The sequence below is a fragment of the Barbus barbus genome, assembly GCF_936440315.1.
Source record: "Barbus barbus genome assembly, chromosome: 20".
NCBI classification, from domain to species: Eukaryota; Metazoa; Chordata; class Actinopteri; order Cypriniformes; family Cyprinidae; genus Barbus; species Barbus barbus.
The window spans coordinates 6,500,248-6,522,777 of record NC_136748.1 but is presented as its reverse complement, the minus strand read 5'-3'; the positions used below and the strand labels follow the sequence as shown (position 1 = coordinate 6,522,777).

Genomic DNA, 22,530 nt, shown 5'->3' with positions numbered 1-22,530 from the left:
TCATTGAGGTACCTAGCACAGCAAAGGGTACCAAAAGGGTGGAGCTAAACTCACTGCAGAAGTTGATTGGTTTTCTAGAATCGTCACTTTTACGTGATACAAGGGGATAAAGCTTCTCCTTCACTCGTTCTGCTCTGCTGTGTTCTGCTTATTACATCAGAGTGCGCAAACACACACACACAAAAAAAAATATATACTCTTATATTTTCACACAGATTATAACCGTTTCTCAATGCGTTTTTTCCATTCTTGTGTAATTGTGAAACGTCCATGCCCAAAATCCAGCGTAATTTTCAAAATATTACTGTTTTAAGAGTTTTTCAGGAGAGAATGTAGTTGTTTAAAACTAAAATCTGCGGTTTATTTATAAAGATATAGCGCCTATTTGAAAATTTGCTATGCCGATTTCGAAGCTCCACACAAGCAGCGGGCGCTCTGTGCTCATGTATCCGCCTCAAGCAGCCTTACGCTCAGCTAGTCCTTCCGACATTTGCTGCTGGCTCTGATGTCTCTGTGGTGATTAAACGAGAATCAATTCGTTTTGTGTATATTTAACAGGCATTCGTGGTCTCATGAATCGTTTATTTGTTCCTGGTCATATCGTTTTGACTGAGCACAAAGTTTAGCTTTTTATGTATTTTGAACTTTACAGTAGTAACTTGCAGCGCTGACTGCAGCTAACGTTTGAATGTGAATTGTTTGCTTTTGTCTTTATTTCCTCTTATATAAGCCTCTTATACTTTGTACTTATACTTTTATAATGGCTATTATTCATAAAAACATTCATATGACATAAAAGAGGCAGAGTTGTGCTTATTGTCACGCTTTATTGTCGATCGCTACTTTCCGGCATACAGCACACCTATCAAGTAAAGGGTACTGTTGGCAGTGGAAACGCAAGCCTGATCAGGGTTACCTGTACCGAATCGTACTGTACTGAACTTTACTTTACCGTACCGCTCAGTGGAAATGTGGCATAAGTCAGCTGTATTTATACCTGTGCGTTGATTAACTTGAGTGCATTCCTCTTGTGATAATTAGGCTAAGTATCTGACGTGCTCCTCCCGAACTTTGCTAATAAAACATCATTTCACGAGTTCACACTTACATATAATTAGCTGGAGTATAGTAATGCGTAGTTGGCGTGCTGTCCTGGGGAAGGGCTCCGAGCTCGGGAATGGCCCGACCCCAGAGTACCCCCTAAAAAGCAGTTAAGTGTTAGACAGCCGCCAGAGTAGGATCCCCCCAAAATACGCACTGAGATCTGGCGGGAGATGGTTTCGAGAAGTCACCTGTATGGCGGGCTGGGGGAGCCTACGTGCTCCATGGGAGCAGCTTGTGGCATAGGATGGGTAAGCCCCACTGGCTGCTGGTATGGACTGCGTGGTTCGGGGGGTGCCCGGTCGGGAGGACTCAAACCGATGCTCAACGGTGTGCTCAATGCGTTGGAACGGGTGAGCCCTGCCGGCCGATGGAGGAGCAGCGTGATTGTGGCCCTGACCAGGAGGACCCGAGTTGTCTTAAGTGGAGCAGCTCATGGAGTCGGTGTACGGGCCCTACTGGCCGTCAGCCTCTGCTAATCAGACGACAGAGGGCGGGGGTATCTGGCCGAGAGTGCCCATGAAGCCTCCGAATGGAGATCAAGACTCCGGACATCGGACAAGTGAGTCCTATCGGCTTGGCAGATAAAAAAAAGTTTGGGACGTCCGACAAGAAGGACTCTCGCGACATCCAACGGGAGATCAAGACTCACGGCATCGGATGGATGAGCCTCGCTTGTGGGCGACAAGTATAGGAGCCCAGCCAGGAGAACTCTCGCCGACATTTGACGCGAGATCAAGACTCACTGCATCAGACGGGTAAGCCTCGCGGGGCGGGGGGAAAAGATGTGAGGTTTAGTTGAGAGGGTTCGGAGTTCACAAGACCCGTGGTGTCGGACGGCTGGGTCTCGCTGCCCGTCGGATGGAAAGGTAGGGTTGGGTGGCCAGGAAACTCTCACCGACGCCCGACAGGAGATCAAGACTCACTGTGTCGGACAGGTAAGACAGAAAGGTAAAGTTGTGTGGTCAGGAGGCTCTCGCCGACATCCGACAGGTGATCAAGCTCACCTATTGGATTGGTTAGCCTCGCTGGCCGTATAATCGAAAAGGTAAGGTTTTCCAGCCGAGAGGCTCTCGCGACATCCGACGGAAGATCAAAACTCGCATGTTGGATGGGTAAACCTCGCCGATAGGCGAACTGAAAAGCCAAGATTGCTTGACCGAATGGCTATTGTAGCATTCGACGGGGGATCGATATTCGTGGCACGAACGGACAGAAAAGGTATGTTTGTCTGGCTGGGAGGCTCTCGTCGACGTCCGACAGGAGATCAAGACTCACTGTGTCGGACGGGTAAGCATCTCCAAGCGTGGGACTTGAAAAGGTAAGGTTGTCTGGCTGGGAGGCTCTCGCCGGTGTAGTAATTTTAGAACTATTAATTTAATTTTAGTTTCTGGAAATCGAGTCGAACGTAGGATGGAGAAGGTAAGGGATGGGAGGACCGTAGGACAAAAAGGTACGATTGCTGGGCTGGGAGGCTTTTGCGGCATCTGACAGGCGTTCGATACTCACTGCAGCAGAGAATTCATCGAGGGGAATCGAGGTGTTTATGCTTGAAACGGAGAGTTATGCGGAGCTGACAGATCGATTAGAAGGCATTTCTTACCCCAGAATTTTCCTAGCAGCCACTCCAATGGGCTAATGCTGAGACGGCTGTCATCGAAAGGCCTGATCATAAACCCTCGTTTAATTTGCGCCTATAGGGGAAAAGCTGAACATATTATTTCAGTGAAACGGCTGAACGTAATGAAGAACTCCGAAAAATGGCAACTTTTGATGCCCATATACGATAATTTACGATTGTTGCTGCATTTCTGTCGTAAAGAAATGGGCAAATATTAAAGATTAAGTGGACATTTGAATTAAATGTTGTTAAGCCGAACGAGGATTGTCGGGCCATAGGAGCCCTCTGTAGGCTTTTGATGTAATGCGTATGTACATTATATTGTTTAATACATTATATTAAGTTTTCGACAGAACCATATGTTACTTACTTTTGATACTTTATACAAATTATTATTATGGCCTATCAGGAAACTGATAAAAGATGTGTGGGTCTGTGTTGAGTGCGGAGGCAGCCTCGCGCTTGCTTCGCCTGCTGTAGATCTAGGCCACAGGAAGGGAGTCCGTAAAAACTTGTGTAGCCTGCTCTGCTAGCGGAGGTAGCCTCACGCTAGTGTCTGCCATGGGAGCTGGATGCCGCTGAAAAGGACAAAAGGGGTTATTAGAAAAAGATTGAGATGTGTGGGCCTGTGTTGCAAGCAGAGACAGCCTCGTGCTTGCTTCTGCTGCTGTAGACCACGGAAAAATGGTTTGAGACTTTTAGCTGGACATGCTGGAATGTCCAGGTAGCCTGCAGTGTTGCCGATTTAGCCATTTTTTTGCACTACCCTAGCAACTTGTTTTTCAAGCAACTAGCAACAAATGTAGTGATTTGATTTTTGTTTTTTTTAATCACGCAAGGAAGAAAAATATTGAAACAGCTAGCCAGCCAAGCGGCACATCGGCTGGTAACATTGTACACTTTGGGAGAGGTGCCTAGCACTACACACTTCACATATGAATTAAGTTGCACTTGTTTAATAATTGTTTATTTATGATGCGCCTTAATTTTTTGGTTTGTACCTATGATTGTTAATCATTTACTGTTGGTCTACTGTGAACAACAGTGAAACTTTCCTCTTTCACTGTTGGTTTTAAACACAAAACGAAATTAATCTTATCCATCTTATCTATCCATTTATTGAAATGCAATGTGTAAATTAATTACATGTAAAAATGCTGGTGAAAAATAAAGAAAGTTTGAGTAATTCCAGTGTGTATAAAAAGCACTTTGCGTCATGGTTACGTAATGACATCAACATCCAATGATGTCGTGATGTCTTTTAACAACTTTTAGCAACAAATTACTTACCTTTAGCAATTTTACCTGAAAATTATTTGGTAACACTGGTAGTCTGCACCACTAGCAGAGGCAGCCTTGCGCTAGCATCTGGAAACAGAAGCAAGAGGCCCGGCTGCATACAGCCCTGCGGCCGGGAGAGCCGCGGTGAAGGCTGAGCTGAAGCGAGAAGCGAGTGAGGCTTTGCTGCGGTGAGAACTGGGGTGCGGCCCAGGCTCGTTGAAGGCCTGCTGCTGCGACCCGACGCTCGCGGAGAGCCTGGTCTTGCACAGGACAATGGTGGTGTTGAGCGAGACGAGTTCGGGGCTTTTCTCGATCTATTGGCCTCCTTGGCGGCTGGAGTGGATTTAGGAGTGAAGTTGGCCAGTTTGCGGGGTGACGAATAGATCATGCAAATCTGCTTTGTTTACTCTCCACAAGGACGGTGCGTCGGAATTCATCAGTGTTTGCCTCAGGCTTAAAAACGATCCACTTTCCGATCGGAGGAATTGTTGGCATGGATGATATCCGTGCATCTGAGTGATAAGAGGATGGAAGTGATGCTAGTGGATGCGAGGTTAAGCCTCAGCGTCGTGGAAAGCGTGTGGCTGGTCGAGCAGAGAGCAGCGGAGCTCGGCGGCCATGTCTGGCGGAGAACGATCAATCCTGGGGCCGGCAGATCCGAAAAAATCCCCAGTATAGGTCTTGTTGTTTGTATGGGAAAAGTTGAGTCTGTGATGTAATGGCAAAAGGTGTGAACCGAATGCTGATTAACCATCAGTGGATAAAAGTCAGCTGTATTTATACCTGTGCGTTGATTAACTTGAGTTCGTTCCTCTTGTGTTAATTAGGCTAAGTATCTGATATGCTCTTCCCGAACTTTGTTAATAAAACATCATTTAATTTTTGTAAGGGTTGTGATGTCCACATGTTTTGTTTTGTTTTTTTGTTGAAGAAATTATAAAGGCTGTGTCATCTATAGCAAAAAGGTGGCCAAAAATTAAAGATTAAGTGGATATTTTAAATAAATATTTGGTCAATAGCCTTTTAAACAAGGATCTGATAGTCCTGTAAGTGTAACAGGTGCAATTACCAGGCCTTTGTCTTCCTTTGCAGGCATTTGTAATAACATGTAATGTTGAAAAAAAACATACACCATCACAAATTTTGTAATGGTTTTACTGGTTATCATGGGACTTGTATTGGTTTTAATGGGAACTGTAATGGACTCTGTTGGTCTGTACTGGTAATTGGTCACCTTCTATTGGTGGCTTGTTCAAACCAATATATCCTAATGTCCCAAAACACACTACAGAAAACCATTTTTTAATGGTTTTAATGGTTAAAAGTTGATGGTTTGCAGTGTTAGGAAGGTTACTTTATATAAATAATATTAAATGTAATAAGTAGTGTAACCTTTCAATTACTTTATTGAAGTAATGTAACTGATTACTTTTTGATTACTTTTCTAAATTCCTAATGTTTTCAACTGTTAATCATTTTCAAACATGTAAAGCAGACAAGGTTAACCTTACAGTAGTACTCAACACTGATTACTGTCAGACTTTCGAAATCCTTCATCACTTGAATTAAGATTCTAATATTTAATTTTAAAGGAGACATTGGATGCCAAATATCTTCATTTGCATATAAATGTGTCTTGGCAGTGTGTGGACACAACCACCCTGCAATGATACAAATTTTAAAATGATTAAAAAGCCCTTTTTTTTAATCCCCCAAAAACCTAAACAGTCTCAATTATCAAGCCATTTTGATTTTGGAGTGAATAAACCAGCACTCTCTTCCACCTGAGACCCTTGAGCAAGAACCGAACCCCCAACTGCTCCCCAGGTGCCGCAGCAATATGGCTGCCCACTGCTCCGGGTGTGTGTTCACAGTGTTTGTGCACTTGGATGGGTTAAATACAGAGCACAAATTCCGAGTATGGGTCACCATACTTGGCCACACTTCACTTTCACTAAATTTGTTTATGTCTGGCTGCGCAAATCATTTTGCTCCAGACTGTTTTCTGAATGAGGGACACTTCAAGGCAGGTTTTGTTAAAAAGTTAAAACTCAAGGATGTAGCAGTACCCATTGTTCATGATCCAGCTGCACCTCCAGAAGAAGTCTCACACTTTATATTTTTTATGATTATATGCAAATCACCTTTGCTCCTCCACAGAAGACAGGGGCGGGATGAGCGGAGCTCATTAGCATGTAAAGAGATATGCAGCAAAACAAGTTGCTGTGAACAGAGCTGTTTTTGACAAGGTAAAAAGGGTGTTGTTTTTCACGACCACTGAGACCATTTCGAGAAGACCCTAAAGAATCATTCCAACTTGATGTCCCCTTTGAAGCACAGCCACCACAAAATCAGACTTACTTTAAAATCATTCTGAGGTTAAATACAGATTTAAAATCATAACACGATATAGTTTAATAGCTATGATACTGTTTTTGAAATCAAATCTGTGCATAGCTATGACGGGAAACACAGCAATCTAACATTGCCTTAGAAAAAAAACTGTTAATCTTAAAAAAATAAAGCATATACATAAACCCATATCGGAAATATAAGAGTTATCGGATAAGCATGTTACAGTTTAAACTTCTGAAACATTGGTGTTTCATATTTTAGAGCAGTAACTGCAGAAATCAATTAAATATATGTGGGAGTGTGTGTGAAAAAAATCTGATGTAACCACCTTTGTAATCTTAGTAACTGTAACTAATTACAATTACTTTTATTTTGTAATTAAATTACATAATTCCGCTACATGTAACTAGTTACTCTCCAACACTGATAGTTTGTAATTTTGTAATGCTATTTGTGATTTATTTGTGATGGTATTACAGTTTTCTGTAATGGTTCTACTGTTTTTTAGCAGGGTTGCCTTGTTTTTATTTAATGCTTTTTAAGTCATTTTAAAGGCTGTTGTTGGCTTAGGTTTGTTTTTATAACCACAAAAATATTATCTTAATACTGTATATTATTATTTGAAGTAACAAAGCCATGGTTAATTTGTGGTTACCATGGTTACAAGAACCATGATTTTTATTTATTAGTATTAAAAAACCATGGCTATCTTTCGTAAGTGAACATGGAAAGTCAGAGAGAATATTATATGCGTTGGTGGTGGTGAAATTATTACTGACATTAAAACACGTTATTAACCTCAACACCCAAAAAAGTTTCTTAGGATTATGAATGTAGCCTACCTGAAAGTGACGCACGGGCTTCGTTTTCATCCTTCTTCTTTTTCTCGGCGCCGGATTGCTGTCTTTTCATAGGCATAGTTGTCCATCAAATTATGATCATTTGCATTCAGCCGCAAACATGAGGTGTGCGCGGTCGTGGGAATGGTGCATCATGTTGTTATGTTTTTTCTTTTGAGCAACCGGGATCACCAGAGGGAAGTCCGCTGAGTTCACTGTTATCTTTCTGAATGACTGTGCAGTGATTTGCAGAAGAATCCTTGACTAAAAGAGATGGATGTGGTCCCACAAGAATCTTGCTGTGAATCCACTGCTTCATTCTGCTGAAAACTACAGGGTTTATAAAATAATGAAAACACTCATTTATGTCTCAGAACTTCTCCAAATAAATGGCCTTTTCTTAGAATTTTAGATACATAGAACGATAGTTCATGCTATCAAGTAGGTGTGGGACGAAGTTGCGAATTTGCTTTTTAACCATGAAATAATAAAGACCAGAGAAACAGTGGAACCTTTTTTGGGCAGTTTTGGTCACTAACGGGACATCTATTGCTTAACTTGCATCACACTATTATGTGTCCAATTTTCTTTCTTGCTTGACGCATTCTAATATGTGACTAATGATGGATCTTGTTGTTCTTCACAAGACTCACTAGGTGTTTCAAACATTTAAATAAACAGGAAATATAAGTTATGATGACGCCAGAATTAGCGAATCCAGGTGTGAAATGAGTAAGCCGCTTCAGAGATTACAATCAGAAGAGAACCCAGAAAAACCACATCCACAATTAACATAAGGTTGATGTCAGACTCGTAAAAATGTGAGGCAAACAAGTAGCTGTATTCAATTAACATATACGTAGAACGCTAGACTGAACTTCTGACAACAATCTGATGTGTTAGTAAGAAATGACGAGAAACTCCAAGAAATGCCTTCTCACCAGGATTACTTTGATCTCACTTTTTTTTTCCACTTCTCGTCAAAATTAAAGCCCACATCAGAATCATACAAGGTGCACGAAAATATCAATTCAAATGTTCCATATGATGCATACATTGTGTTTACTACAGTTTCCAAACATACTACTTCAACTATGAATCATGCTTGTGGATCATGTGGTATGGGCACATTATGACTGATGACTAAATATCTTTCACTCATGACAAATATGTAGGGGTATACAAACATATGGTCCTCTCAGATACTGTGTCATAGTTTTAGCTTCAGGTGGACCACGAACAGACCATTCACAGACTATTTGATGTATGTTATAAGGTCTACCCACTCTGACTGGTGCATGGGTGTTAGCAATAGCTGTTATCAATATTAATAGTTATCAGGTGTTAATATGTTATTGGTATTTAAGACACTCAAAGGCAGTTATGTTGCAATATCCTCAAGCTAAACTTTATATTCTTTGTTTTAAGAGTTATGTCTACATTAAAAAAACATTACTTATGAAAAGATGAAAATTCTAGTATATATACATTTTCTATTTCCATTCTGTATTGTCAATGAAACAATTCACTTAGACTCTAGAATGTCCAATGGGATGCCACTCTTTTTCTCACCAGTCTACAGGAAAAGTGTGGTTGGTTTGTGAGTTTGCGAGTCTCTTCGTTTCTAAGTAAGTGGTTCTTGGCCAGAATAAATTGCAAAATGGACCTGATATCTATAGTTAAAAGTTTCTCCTTTGTGAGACTAACCTATTGAACGGGGCATGCTGTTATAACAAAGAATAAAGTGTTAGAGAACCTACACAGGAAGTACCCCTAGTGTGTGGTGAGTCACAGGCTTTGAGTGCCAGATATGTCTGATGCAGATAACAAACTCAATATGCCTCATGATAGATTTCTTCTCCTTCATACTTCAAGTGCCTGAACAGTTTTAAATCACGGTTTGTTCTATAAAAAGGAGGATTAGGTGTGCAATGTTCTGATTTACTTGAACTGTTATCTAATACATGCCCTAGTTTATAAATCTGCCAGACAGCACTTTTATCAAAAACAACATTTTTATAGACTCAACAAACTAATGTACTGTCTCTGTAATAAACTACAACACCTGCAGTCTTACCGTGGTATCTGCAGCAGTCACCACGGTGGTGGGAATGTGTTTAGGTGCCGTGTTTGTGGGCTGACACACCACACAGCCCTGTGGCCCCAAGGTGACAATGACTGAACCACAACCTTTGTTTAGCAGCTCCAGGCCTACTTGACTGGCATCCTCCACTGAGGTAACAGACATACCCGTCAACAGCTCTGCCTAAGAGGAACACCACAAGATAATGAGAAAACAGTCACATTTATGCCAATAACAGTTATGCTAATAGCTAATCTGCAACTATGCAAATCTGTTTAAATTACCATTGCCAGAAACATAGCCTACTACATGTCAAAGAATGAAAATGCTTCTAGCTAAAAAAAAAAAAAAAACTTGATTTCATGTGTAGTTGCTTTCTGAAATGTGTTAGGGCAAAATTTAGAAAGCAACACAAGGTTGTGTCTCAGCATAGATGCAAGTTGTGCTACAGCAAGCATTAGCATAATTTAACAGTTTCCATTAGCAGATCAACAACTGTTATAGCTGAGTGACAGTTTAAAGAGAATCTGAGTTTAATTAAAGTTGGTACTAACACAACATTACAACATCAGTTCATGCATAGGTTATCATGAACTAACAATGATTGAATTACACAGCATTTATAAATCAAAGTTAATGTTAATTTATTTTTCAGGTTGTATACATTGATATTAGTTAATACAGTATATTATCAGTAACCATGAATTAACAAAACATTAGCATCATTTTATTGATTATTAATATTGACTGATAGAAACATGTATAATGTAGGTGTTACATAATAAAAATGGAGGAAGGAGAGAAAAATGACAGGGAATGCAAAAATTGCTCTCTTCAGAGGTGAAGAAAGTTTGTTGCTGCCAAAGTTACTTTTAATCATATTTTCATTATTTTTCACTTCATGTGATTACACAGAACTGGCTGAAGATCAATGGTTAAGAAATGAATGGACATAAACCATATATGATGTCATCCACAAATAAGTGTATGGTGCAGGTGTGAAGGATAGCCCCAACTCAAGCCCACCAAAAGAGAGGAGATCGTACTGAAAGATCAGGGCAATAAGTATCCCCTTTGTATTTGTGTACTTTAAGCTTTGCCATCAATCTTTCCTAGCTGGCTGCCAAAACAGAAAAGTGCACACATTACTCATCAATGTGTGGTTATCTGCTTCTGTAACCTGCTGATGATTCATCGTTCACTCTTGCAACTGAAGTCTTGAGGTGAGAGCCAAGCGGGTATGCGAATGTGTGCGCTGGGACGAGGGCTGAATCTAAGGGGTTGATTTGTACCGAGGGGGCTCTCACTTTTAAGTCCCACCTGTACATTTTTCCCCCTCCAACCTCCCAGCCACATCAAAGCTGCCCTGACGGAGCACTCTGGTTCAAACTCTCAGTCACGCTGGAGCTTTCGCCCCGGGCCACACTGACACACCATCTGTGCATCTGTCTGCCTGGCCGTGGCTGCTTTAACTTTACTGTTTCCCATCAATCCAATCCCTTGTCTGTCATCTCGCCCTGCCACGATGTAAAAGAGGGTGGCCCCAAACATAACAGTTACTGTAAGACACAACAGCCAACCCCGTAATTTGTTGCACTTGGCAGGTAGGTGACTTTTTGGGGTGTTGTATTTTGTTTCTAGTATGCAGGTCATGACCAGGCAAGATAAATGAGATCTCGTTTTACTCTAGTAACCTTCTTCAGTGAACCTGAAGACCTGTTTAGAAAATAGGCTATGCAGGTGAATGCAGTCAAAATACAATCTGGCTTCAAAATTAATGTCAAACTGCTTTTTGGAATTAGTATTCATTTTTTATGTTCATTTATTTATATTGACTTAATTTATTTTAAAATGGCAACACCTTAGCATAGCAACCCCTTGGCAACCACACACAGAACCAAATTGTAAAAATCAGTTTGTTTATTGATGCAATGTGACTGATATTGTTTTTCACCTCAGACTCATTGCAGCAGAAAATGTCAGATGCTTTGAAGAAACCAGAACACAGGTCCGCAATAGCTGGAGCTGGATTAAAAATGGTCTTCACTGTAAGAAACACATAAAATATTATTCAGATATTATATATCATATATACAGATATCATATAACCTATATCATAAATAAGATATTGGGTTGCATGAGGAGTTTTTTTTTTCATGGAAAAAAAGAGATGCAAATACCACAAGTAAAGATGTAAACAACACGGTAAATAATTTCTATGATGTCAAACTATGAGTTATTATAAGCGGTATGTACACATACACAACTGGCATACCGCAGTTTACGTCAGACAGTCAGTATGAAACTAGCACTTTGATCTATTTGCAATCTTCGCTCCTTTCTCAGTTTAACCATAGTTTCATAACAACGTCAATCTTTGTCTATCAGTTCCTTTTCTCTTTCTTTCTCTCAGTCCTAAACCTAAAATGTCTTGTAAAACTCAACCACAGGAAGTAACTGTAACCGAAGCATCTCCTAACTTCCTGTCTGTGAGGGGATTTTTAGTGAACTAAGTAAACAGCTCAGTTTAAGAGGTGGGAATGTTTAGTATGTCATAAGGACCATTTCTGCTGAATAATTTCTCCCAGGTTTGAAGATGGTCTTTACTATACAGAAAAAGACATTCATGACTGCAAGAATGTTCATGTCTATTGCGGCTCATAAACTGATAAATAAAAGGGCCCATAATCATATGCACAAAGACATTTTGTAAACCTTCGAGCAGTTACACGCCTACATAACATACATTATCATTTTAGTGCAGTAGTTCTCAATGAGTTACAATTATTTAATTGAATATGTATAAAAAAACAATACACTTACTACACTAATTGTAATAAAAACTAACATATATTAAAAATGCAAAAAGCACATTTCTTATTTATTTTTCCGTTTCATTCAGAATCAAAAAACATTCAGAATCAAAATCTTATAGAATCACTAAAAGGTATTGTTTATCAACTCCCATGTTTCTGTCAATAAAAATGTTGGTTACACTTTATTTTAAGGTGTACTCAGTATACATTTAGGCACTGAGTAATATTAATTAACTACATTACTATATGTTTAGGGTTGGGATAAGGTGTTAGCAAAAAATTTTAAAACAAGCAATGTTGTCGTAATAACAGCAGAAATACAAGAGGAAATGTCTTCGCCAAAATTAGAGGCTTTCAAATGTTTTGTTAGACAATGGGGGTCAAAAAGCTTGATAACCATAGACCTAAAGAGTATTTGGACACAAAAGCCACATTAATTTTTTTTCCTAAATGCTTATTTTTATTAATTTTTATTAATTACTTTTAACCAATTAATCAGTATGTATGTGGTCAGTGTGTGTGTGTTTGTGTGTGTGTGTGTGTGTGTGTGAGAGAGAGAGAGAGAGAGAGAGATGCTTTTAAATGTGGCTCAATTGTCTAAAATTTATTTTGAGGCTGTGTATCTTGATATATTGGCACTGCACTGGCTATTACATGCAATACCTCTGGCTAATATACTTAAAAATACTTAAATTTACTTAAAATAAAGCATACCAAATAGGTTTAATCAACAGTTTATCATGTTCCAATGTGAGTTCTCATCCCCTTAACACATTCCCTTCCCCTAAACAACATCTGAAATTTACTCAAACCTTTTGAATGACAAATCTTTAGCTCTACACATGAATAAATTCTGTGTTTTGAACATGAAGTGCTGAGAGAATTTTTGGGGTGAATTGTCTCTTTAATGAAAATGAGAGAGTTTTAAGAATAGGCAGTGAGCTCCTAGTTTCCTTGAGTGAGCTAAAAAGAAATCAATATGCACTTGTAAAGTGGACAATGTAAAATGGAAGAGGAGGGAAATAATGAAGGAAAACAAGCGACAAAACTAACGAGTACGTGAGATGAGTCATGAGAGTTCACTGTTTTCAGAGATGCTTTGTTAAGCTCCAAATGAAAAACAACAGAAGCACAAGTTAAATGTGAGCTAAATTCACGCATGAGTGATTGAACTTGAGGGAACATTCCTTCAGTAGCCGATCTAAGTATGAAATTACATGTTAGCTACATAGAATCTTTTTAAGTAAACTGGAATTAACTTGAGGAGAGAATCGAGGCCAAATGGTCCTTATATTCATTTATTTGAAAATGTGGTTAGGAAAACAGTACTCGGATTCTTCTCCAGTGAGCCTGTGGGGGTGGCATGTGCGTAATCCAAGCCTTGAGCTCCGGCTAAGTGCTATTTGCGCACGTCATTGTCTGATGAATTCATCCCAAGTGATAGGCGCATAATCTGGGCTAATGGTCTGTCTCTTAACACTTAATATGGCCTGCTAACGGGCAAAACAGCATGTATCTGGGAAGTTCTGAGGTGGTGAATGTGAATATCGGGGTGCGTTGGTGTGGGGAAGGGGGGGGGGGGTATCCATCTGTGTCATCCATCTGTGGAATAGGCTTGTTGCATCATTGTGAATCTCCATGACAAGGATACAGGGTGTCTCTGATCAGCGGGGACCTGAACATACAAGGTGCTAATGATATCTGAGACACAGCCGGTTGCGTTATTTTCCATGGGAGGAAAGAGTCATGCTTTGCTCTCACCAGTCATTCAGTAAAAGGAGCTAAATATAGTTTTAGAATGTGGGAGTGAGAGTTTTTGGAAGACGAGGAAAAGGAACTAAACTATTGTTGTTAAACGATTATGCTATTGCACTCACGTAGCAGGCTGGCAAAAAGAGATGACCACAACAGGGTGGAACAACAAGTTATTTTATGAAACATTAAGATATGGACTGTATTAATTTAAAGGGGAAGGCTGTAACTAACAACTGAATGCTGACATTTTACCTGTGCACAGACAGTATACTCACATAAAGCAATAGACTGTATACTATATACCAGGGGTGGGGTACGTTGATCCTCTCACCTGCCTGATCTTTCATCACAAAATGTAATTATATTACATATAAGTATGTCCAACTTCATCCCTACAGGTGCATACATACACTCACATAGGGCCATTTATACCATATAGCATATACAATACCAACTAACCTACAGGTACATCTAAAAAAAAAATTGAATATTGTGAAAAACTGCATTTTTTGTAACTTATTTCAAAAAGTGAAACTTTCATATATATTTTAGATTCATTACATGTAAAGTAAGACATTTCAAAAGTTTTTTGTTTTAATTTTGATGATTAGAGCTTACAGCTCATGAAAGTAACAGTCCATTTCTTTTTCTCCTTAGCCCAGGTAAGATGCTTCTGATGTTGTTTCTGTTTCAGAAGTGGCTTGGTAGCCCTTTTCCTGAAGACATTTGAGCTTGGTGACTCTTGATGCTAGCTTCAATCCACTCCTTGTGAAACTCTCCCAAGTGTTTGAATCAGCTTTGCTTGACAGTATTCTCAAGCTTACAGTCATCCCTGTTGCTTTTCCTACCCAATTTCTTCCTTCCAGTCAACTTTGCATTTAATATGCTTTGATACAGCACTCCTTGAACAGCCACCCCTTTCAGTAATGACCCTCTGTGACTTACCCTCTTTGTGGAGGGTGTCAATGATTGTCTTCTGGACCATTTCCAAGTCAGCAGTCTTCCCCATTATTGTGGTTTCAAAGAACAAGAGATACCCTGAATTTATACTGTAGAGATGGTCGTTTAATGAAATATAAATATTCTAATATACTGTATTGAGATTGAGATTGGATTTTGACTTTCATGAGCTGTAAGCTCTAATCATCAAAATTAAAACAAAAAAACTTTTGAAATGTCTTACTTTACATGTTATGAATGTAAAATATATATGAAAGTTTCACTTTTTGAAATAAGTTACAAAAAAATGAAGTTTTTCACGATATTCTAATTTTTTGTGCTGTACCTGTATATTCTAATCTGCTAAATGTGACTATAATGCATAAAGATATAATAAACATATAAACATCATGATTTTACGTAAAGATGCTTTGAAACAAAGTGTATTGTGAAAGGTGCTATATAAATAAATTTGACAACTTGAAGAAAGAGCTGTTGGAGAAACAGGAAGTGGAGTGAGACAGTCAAGTATATTGAGATATGAAGCTAAGATTCATGACTGACCGTGGTTCTCTCTGGCCATTCTCAAGGCCTGAAGTGATGTATCTGGGTTGATTTCAAGCTGGCAAACAAGCACCTTTGCATTTACTATGGCGGTTAGTGCTCGCTGAAGTTCTTCTTGCCCCAAGAGCATATTAGCACCAGCGACAATCACTATGGCATTCTCCCCTGTCAATAAAATATATTAACCATGCCCACAAGGAGACATTACTGGTAACTAGAATGAGATTTAACTATGAATTATAAGAAATGCAATCATGAAAAAAGAGGTCACATTGTGGGATTATACAGTGGATCTGAAAACTATTCAGATACACGGTATGAACACCACTGTATTTGATAAAGAATATCAAACAGAATATCATTCTTTTAAAGAAAGAGAAAAACATTAAACAAAAAGACGTCTGTTAGGTTTAAAATGATAAAACAATTAGTTTGTTATCAAAACAGAAAAAATACATTTTTTGGCTGTGATATGTTAGAAGAACGTGCATAATTTATGTGAAAAACTAAAATGACCTTGGGATTTTTTTTAGTTATAGCAAAAATGACTCAGAACAGCATGTTTTCAGGTGCCACTTTGATATTTTGTTATTAAATTCAATGACATTCATACATTTTTATGTGGCTTAAATGACACTTTAAGAGACAATTTACTCACCCAGACAAAAAATGTATGAAATGTAAGATATTATCTTGCTATTGCATCACAAACAGACAGGCACAAATAAAGAGCTGACATAAGTGTTCGGAAAACCACAGTGCAGAGTCAGGAGATATTATATGGAGATATAACGAGTTGTCTTTTCTCATTAAAGCTTCCTTGTTAGTTTGTAACATAATTGTTCTAATTCATATTGCTGTGATATTCACACAGGAAGCTAGGTAACACTAGGATTTCAGTAGGTTGTTATGGTGATCATGACGCCAATCAGAGCTCTTCTTGGAGTGCTCACTGTGGTGCTAGTACACTTCCACAAGGCTCAGCACTTAAGCTAGGTCACTAAACCATGACATTTACAATGCAGCAGGCCGTACATTCAGAGGCATGCTGTTATGTCACCTTTCTTTAAGTCCAAGTACTGCTACATTAAACTGGGTCTAAAATTACCCTGCGTAGGCGATCTGGACACAGGTAGAGAGCTTCTCACTCATCCATGTCTCATTCAGAAGAGTACTTAGTGGTGTTTATGTTATTTTAGGGGCTTTTAAAACTCAGGAGATGCAGCAGGGCTCGGTACCCGGACCAATTTCATTTTACCCGTGTCATTTAGATGCAGCTCCAGTTGCAGCATTTTCAGTCTGTTCTACATAGGCTAAAAAGGGAGAGAGAGAAAGAAAAGTATAACCTAAATTGCTCACAGTATACAAAACTAAATTGAATAAGTATGAATGTTCATTTAAAATTCTTTACTGTGTTTATAAATTATGATAATAGAAATAGTACATATGCAGACTTACAAACGGTTGAGGAAGCAATATTAGATATTTTTAAAATAAACAATACAGTTAATAAATTCAGCACAAAAGTAATTTGTTAAACTACAAGTAAATAACAAAACATCGATACCTACAATAAGGGACAACATATTTCAAATTATGTCATTATCAGGTTGCAAAATGCACTGCAAGGGTTTCCAGGAGAGTTTCCTGAGAGTTCTTACTCTTACTTGTCTTGTTTACACATAAAAATACCTAAACATCTTCAAAGGAAGATTGTTTTTTTAATGTCAATGCTCATTTTGCATATCTACATGGTCTAAGGGCTGTTAGACTAATAATGACGTAAATGTCAGCATGATGAAAGTAGCTGTCATCATGGAATTAGTGGATGTAGAAATTAAAATTTTGCTTCTGCTTATGGCCATTATGGCATCTTATCTATAAAGGCACCAAATATTTGTGAATTAGCACTTTTGCACACTTTGTACTTGTACAACATCACACACATTACAACTCAAATAATGAAAAAATGCTGTTCCAATTATGAAAAACAAAATATGTTTTGCATACACCTAAAACATCTGACTTTAAAAGATATTTTGCTGCTTGTCTAAACAAAGCTTTAGATGTGAAACGAAGTAAAAGCACTGTTTGGCCATTACCAGTCGATATACCATTATTTTTGAAGTTTTGAATGTAGTCGTTCCCAAAAATGTCTCTGCTGACCTAAAGAGAAAAAGCAACCAAAGATGAAAAGCTGAACTTGAGATGATATTTTCTAGCAGTTCGCTGACCGGCCAAAGTTCTGCATTGCTATATCAGGCCAAGCCTTCCAGATATAGCATCCCCAAACAAACGCCTCCACTCTACAAATACATCTTTAATCTCCTCCTCTCTCCCTCTTTCTCTTCCTCTCTATGAGACGTTCAGTGTTGAGGTAGAGGGCAAAAGGGTTCCTTTTTTCCCAACTGGGTCTGCTTTTATCCCACACTGGTAAAGAAATGCCAAGGATGGGGTCCTAAGCCCCAGCAGCAGAGACCCTTCACTACCTGGCCTCCTGTCTTTGAAGTGTGATCTCTCTTTGGATGTTTCTGAAAGCATAGGAGTCTATTTTTACACACTGTATACACTTCGGTATTGATTGGGGTCTTTGCACTGACAAAATGGAGAGCTTTATTACATGGTTAGGTTCTCTTGTGTGGTTAAATGCTGAAATACATGAATTGCTGGGTATCAACCTAAACTTTTTGTGTCTATGTATACTTCAGGCTATATTCAGTTATTTAGAATATTCAGGAAAGCAGACCATATTGGATACCTTGCACACCATGGCAGTCTTGGCCCCCAATCGTGCAGCTTGTACGCATTGATTGGCCCCTTTGCCACCGAAACCAATAAAGAACCTGTGTCCATGTATTGTTTCTCCAGCCTTGGGAAGCCGAGGTGCCTGACTAACAGAAAAACATATGGGACTAGACTGTAAAAAGAAATTCACATTCAATTGTACTTCAATTGTGATCTTTTATTCACACATTCTAAACCATTTTTGTGTACAACCCGAATTCCAGAAATGTTGGGACGTTTTTTAAATTTGAATAAAATGAAAACTAAAAGACTTTCAAATCACATGAGCCAATATTTTATTCACAAAAGAAAATAGATAACAAAACAAATGTTTAAACTGCGATATTTTACAATTGTATGCACAAAATGAGCTCATTTCAAACTTGATGCCTGCTACAGGTCTCAAAATAGTTGGGACGGGGGCATGTTTACCATGGTGTAGCATTTTAAAAGTGATTTGAAGATGTCTGGACATCGAGGTTATGAGTTTCTGGAGTTTTGGTGTTGGAATTTGGTCCCATATTTGCCTGATATAGGTTTCCAGCTGCTGAAGAGTTCGTGGTCATCTTTGACATATTTTTAATTTAATGATGCGCCAAATGTTCTCTATAGGTAAAAGATCTGGACTGCAGGCAGGCCAATTGAGCACCCGGACTCTTCTACTACGAAGCCATGCTGTTGTAATAGCTGCATTATGTGATTTTGCATTGTCTTTCTGAAATAGACGTCATCTGGAGGGGAGCATATGTTGCTCTAAAACCTTTATATACCTTTCAGTATTCATAGTGCAATCCAAAACATGCAAGCTGCCCATTACCGTATGCACTTATGCACCCCCATACCATCCTCGACTAAGGATTTTCATAGTCGAATCGGAATTTTTTAATCTTGCTGATATTCGACTGATAGTCGAATCATATGTTTGGGGGAAAGTTCATTATCAAGAGTCAAGTCAAACATTCGACTGTCATAACTGATGTTAACACACAGGGAAAACATGTAACGGACGCCTCGCAGGTATAAAAATAATGTTTTGATTAAAAGATAGTTAAACGTTAGCTAAACCCTAAGAATTCACAACATTTTTTACAACAGTGGTCTCATTATAATAAAATGTATATGACCGAAGTTATTATACTGCATTTCTGTTTTGAGCTGCTCGCGTTGAAGATGACCAGTAGAGTGAAGCATTTGATAGCAAGTTTTTAATCAAGGGGATTTAACTCATCATTTATCTAATTTAGAATACGCTTTGTTACTTATACAACATTGCGTTAATATTACGACTTATAGGCTATCTGCACAAATTGTCCCGAATGAATGCACGGCTGTGAATGAACTCCTTTTGTGGATGCGTTCTTCATGCAACAACGAGCAGAAACACGGCAACTAAACTCTAAAAATTCACGGCATTTTATTCTAATAGTGTTCTCATTATAATGTATGTATATGACAGTCCCAGTCATATTCTGCATAGTTGTTTGCACTGCTCGCGCTGCGCGCTGAAGAGATAATCAGTACAATGAAGCGCTTTACAGCAGCACAACTCAACCAAATGTTCTTATACAAGATAAATAATATATACACGATATATAAACCGGCTGAAATGTTTTGAAATCACATGTACCCTACCAGAAGGAAAACAATTCAGTTTTTCACTGTGCCTGTGTCAGTTTGAGTCTTGTTAAAGTTTTAAATCCCTGCTGCTAAAATGCTTCTCTGTCGGTCACGGATTATGGAAAGTGAAACTTAAATCTATAAGGGTGGTTGGATTTATTCACGCATGTTAAAATATTTATTTAAAGCTTCCTTCTTTTCAGATTCTTATTTACAGCATAGGTTGTATATTGACCTATATAAAAACCGGTAAAAACCGAGAAAACCGGTAGTTCTATGTGAAATCATACATTTGAGCACCCCATATACAGCCTAAATAGCATGATCATAACACCCCGCGAATATTCGACTGTGAAATTGGGAGTCGAATCAGGCTCCTCCTATCGAAGCATCGACTCTTCGACTATTCGGGGTCACCCCTATCAGAGATGCTGGCTTTTGAACTGAATGCTGATGACACGCTGGAAGGTCTCTCTCCTCTTTAGCCCGGAGGACACGGCGTCCATGATTTCCAACAAGAATGTCAAATTTGGACTCGTCTGACCAAAGAACACTTTTCCACTTTGAAACAGTCCATTTTAAATGAGCTTTGGCCCACAGGACACTACGGCGCTTCTAGACCATGTTCACATATGGCTTCTTTTTTGCATGATAGAGCTTTAGTTAGCATCTGCAGATGGCATAGCGGATTGTGTTTACCGACAGTGGTTTCTGGAAGTATTCCTGGGCCCATTTACTAATGTCAATGACAGAATCATGCCGATGAGTGATGCAGTTTCATCTGAGGGCCTGAAGACCACGGGCATCCAACAAAGGTCTTCGGCCTTGTCCCTTACGCACAGAGATTTCTCCAGTTTCTCTGAAACTTTTGATGATGTTATGCACTGTAGATGATAATATTTGCAAAGCCTTTGCAATTTTACCTTGAGGAACGTTATTTTTTAAAGTACTCCACAATCTTTTTACGCACTCTTTCTTTCTCTAAGACATAATTTTATGTTACAGACTTGATGTCAATTAACTTAATTAGTTGCTAGATGTTCTCCCAGCTGAATCTTTTCAAAATCTTTTTCAGCCCTTTGTTGCCCCCATGCCAACTTTTTTGAGACCTGTAGCAGGCATCAAAATTGAAATGAGCTCATTTAGTGGATAAAAATTTCATATTTCTCAGTTTAAACATTTGTTATGTTATCTATGTTCTATTGTGAATAAAATATTGGCTCATGTGATTTGAAAGTCTTTGGGCCCTATTTTAACGATCTAAGCGCATGGTCTAAAGTGCACTGTGCAAGTGCACTCAGGGCGTGTCCGAATCCACTTTTGCTAGTTTAACGAGGGGAAAATGGTCGGCGCGCCTGGACGCATGGTCTAAACGGGTTGTCCCTATTTTCTTCATGAGAAATGGGTGTTTTTTGGGTGTAACTGTAACGTGCAATAAACCAATCAGAGTCTCATCTCCCATTCCCTTTAAGAGGGAGTTGCGCTCGCGCCATGGCGGATTCGCTATTTAAACGGCGGAATTGTATTTAAACGGCTATTTAAACGCACAGACTAAATGCGTCTCCAGAGAGTAAACAGATCTGCTCATGCGCAAGCAAATAGGTAGGCTAACTCTGATACACGCAATGACTATCCTTTATGACATGTATGACATTTTTATATTTATGTAGCCTACACAATAATATCCTTTTACACTGTAATCCTTTCATTTTTAATATTTGGTGTGTGTGAACGCCCAGAGGCGCATTTTCTACTAACGCGCTCTTTAAATAACAAAAACATAAATAAATATTGCGCCATTGTCTTTAGACTTTTGGCCATGTTTGAGTTGGTCTATGGCGCAGTATATTTTCAGTTCCTCAAAATAGCAACATGCCAACAATGCGCCTGAACACACCTTTTTTTTTTAGACCAGCATGCCCATGGGCGCACAAATGGGTGCAAATGCATTTGCAACGCGACGCAGGATGGGAAAATGAGAACTGCGTCAGGCTGAAACTTGCAAAAACACTTGCGCTGCGCCTTGTGCCGGGTGTATGATAGGCCCTTTTAGTTTTCATTTTATTCAAATTTAAAAAACGTCCCAACATTTCCGGAATTCGGGTTGTAACACAAAAGAACATCATTTGAAAGAAATATCTCATTATATTATTCTTTTTTTCTTCCATATATTGAACGATGGCTATCATTATAATGGACCAAAACAGTTGAAATATTGTTCACCATATCTTCTTTTGGGTTACACAGACATAAAGAAAGCCATACAGGTGTTTGGGTGATCTATACTTTAAGTACATAAAGAAAACAGGAATTGATGAAATTCAGAGAAACTCAAAGTAGATTTTTCTTTACATATTTTACTACACAAACTTTGTATTTAACGCAACCTAATTAGCTTCCTTAATTTTACATTTTTAATTTTAAAACTGTTGAATTATTGCATTGTGGGTGTTTAGTCTTTGTATCGCTATGCAATTTGTTTTCAAAGGAACGACAGATGGGCAATTCAGCCAGTTCTCAAAGTCCGTATTGTTTAAATGAAAGGGCCTTTTACTGGAAACATGCTATGTTTGTGAGCTGCAAGTGAAAATAATATGACATGACATCCTGAGCCCTTCTAAATCTAAGGCAGGTGCCCTGAACTCCCTAAAAAGCTAATTGCTGTGCAGCCTTAGTGCGTGACATTTCAGAGCGGGGTCCATCAGCTTTTCACCCGAGCAGAACTAGCAGCTATTACTCATTCTATTGAACAACAGAAACAAAATCCTCAATCCC

General features: G+C 38.9%; 1 pseudogene across 1 annotated transcript in view; it reads right to left on the bottom strand.

Annotated features, from left to right (window-relative positions):
* The window catches only part of LOC306885929 (ribokinase-like), a 41,723-nt pseudogene that overhangs the window by 16,230 nt on the left and 2,963 nt on the right, over positions 1 to 22,530 (bottom strand). The window contains exons 2-7 of the transcript in view: positions 18,113 to 18,245; positions 17,457 to 17,520; positions 16,613 to 16,667; positions 15,355 to 15,519; positions 11,235 to 11,326; positions 9,263 to 9,463 (exon numbers count right to left, since the gene is read on the bottom strand). The product of the transcript in view is annotated as a ribokinase-like (transcript). The remainder of the gene's footprint in view (positions 1 to 9,262; positions 9,464 to 11,234; positions 11,327 to 15,354; positions 15,520 to 16,612; positions 16,668 to 17,456; positions 17,521 to 18,112; positions 18,246 to 22,530) is intronic.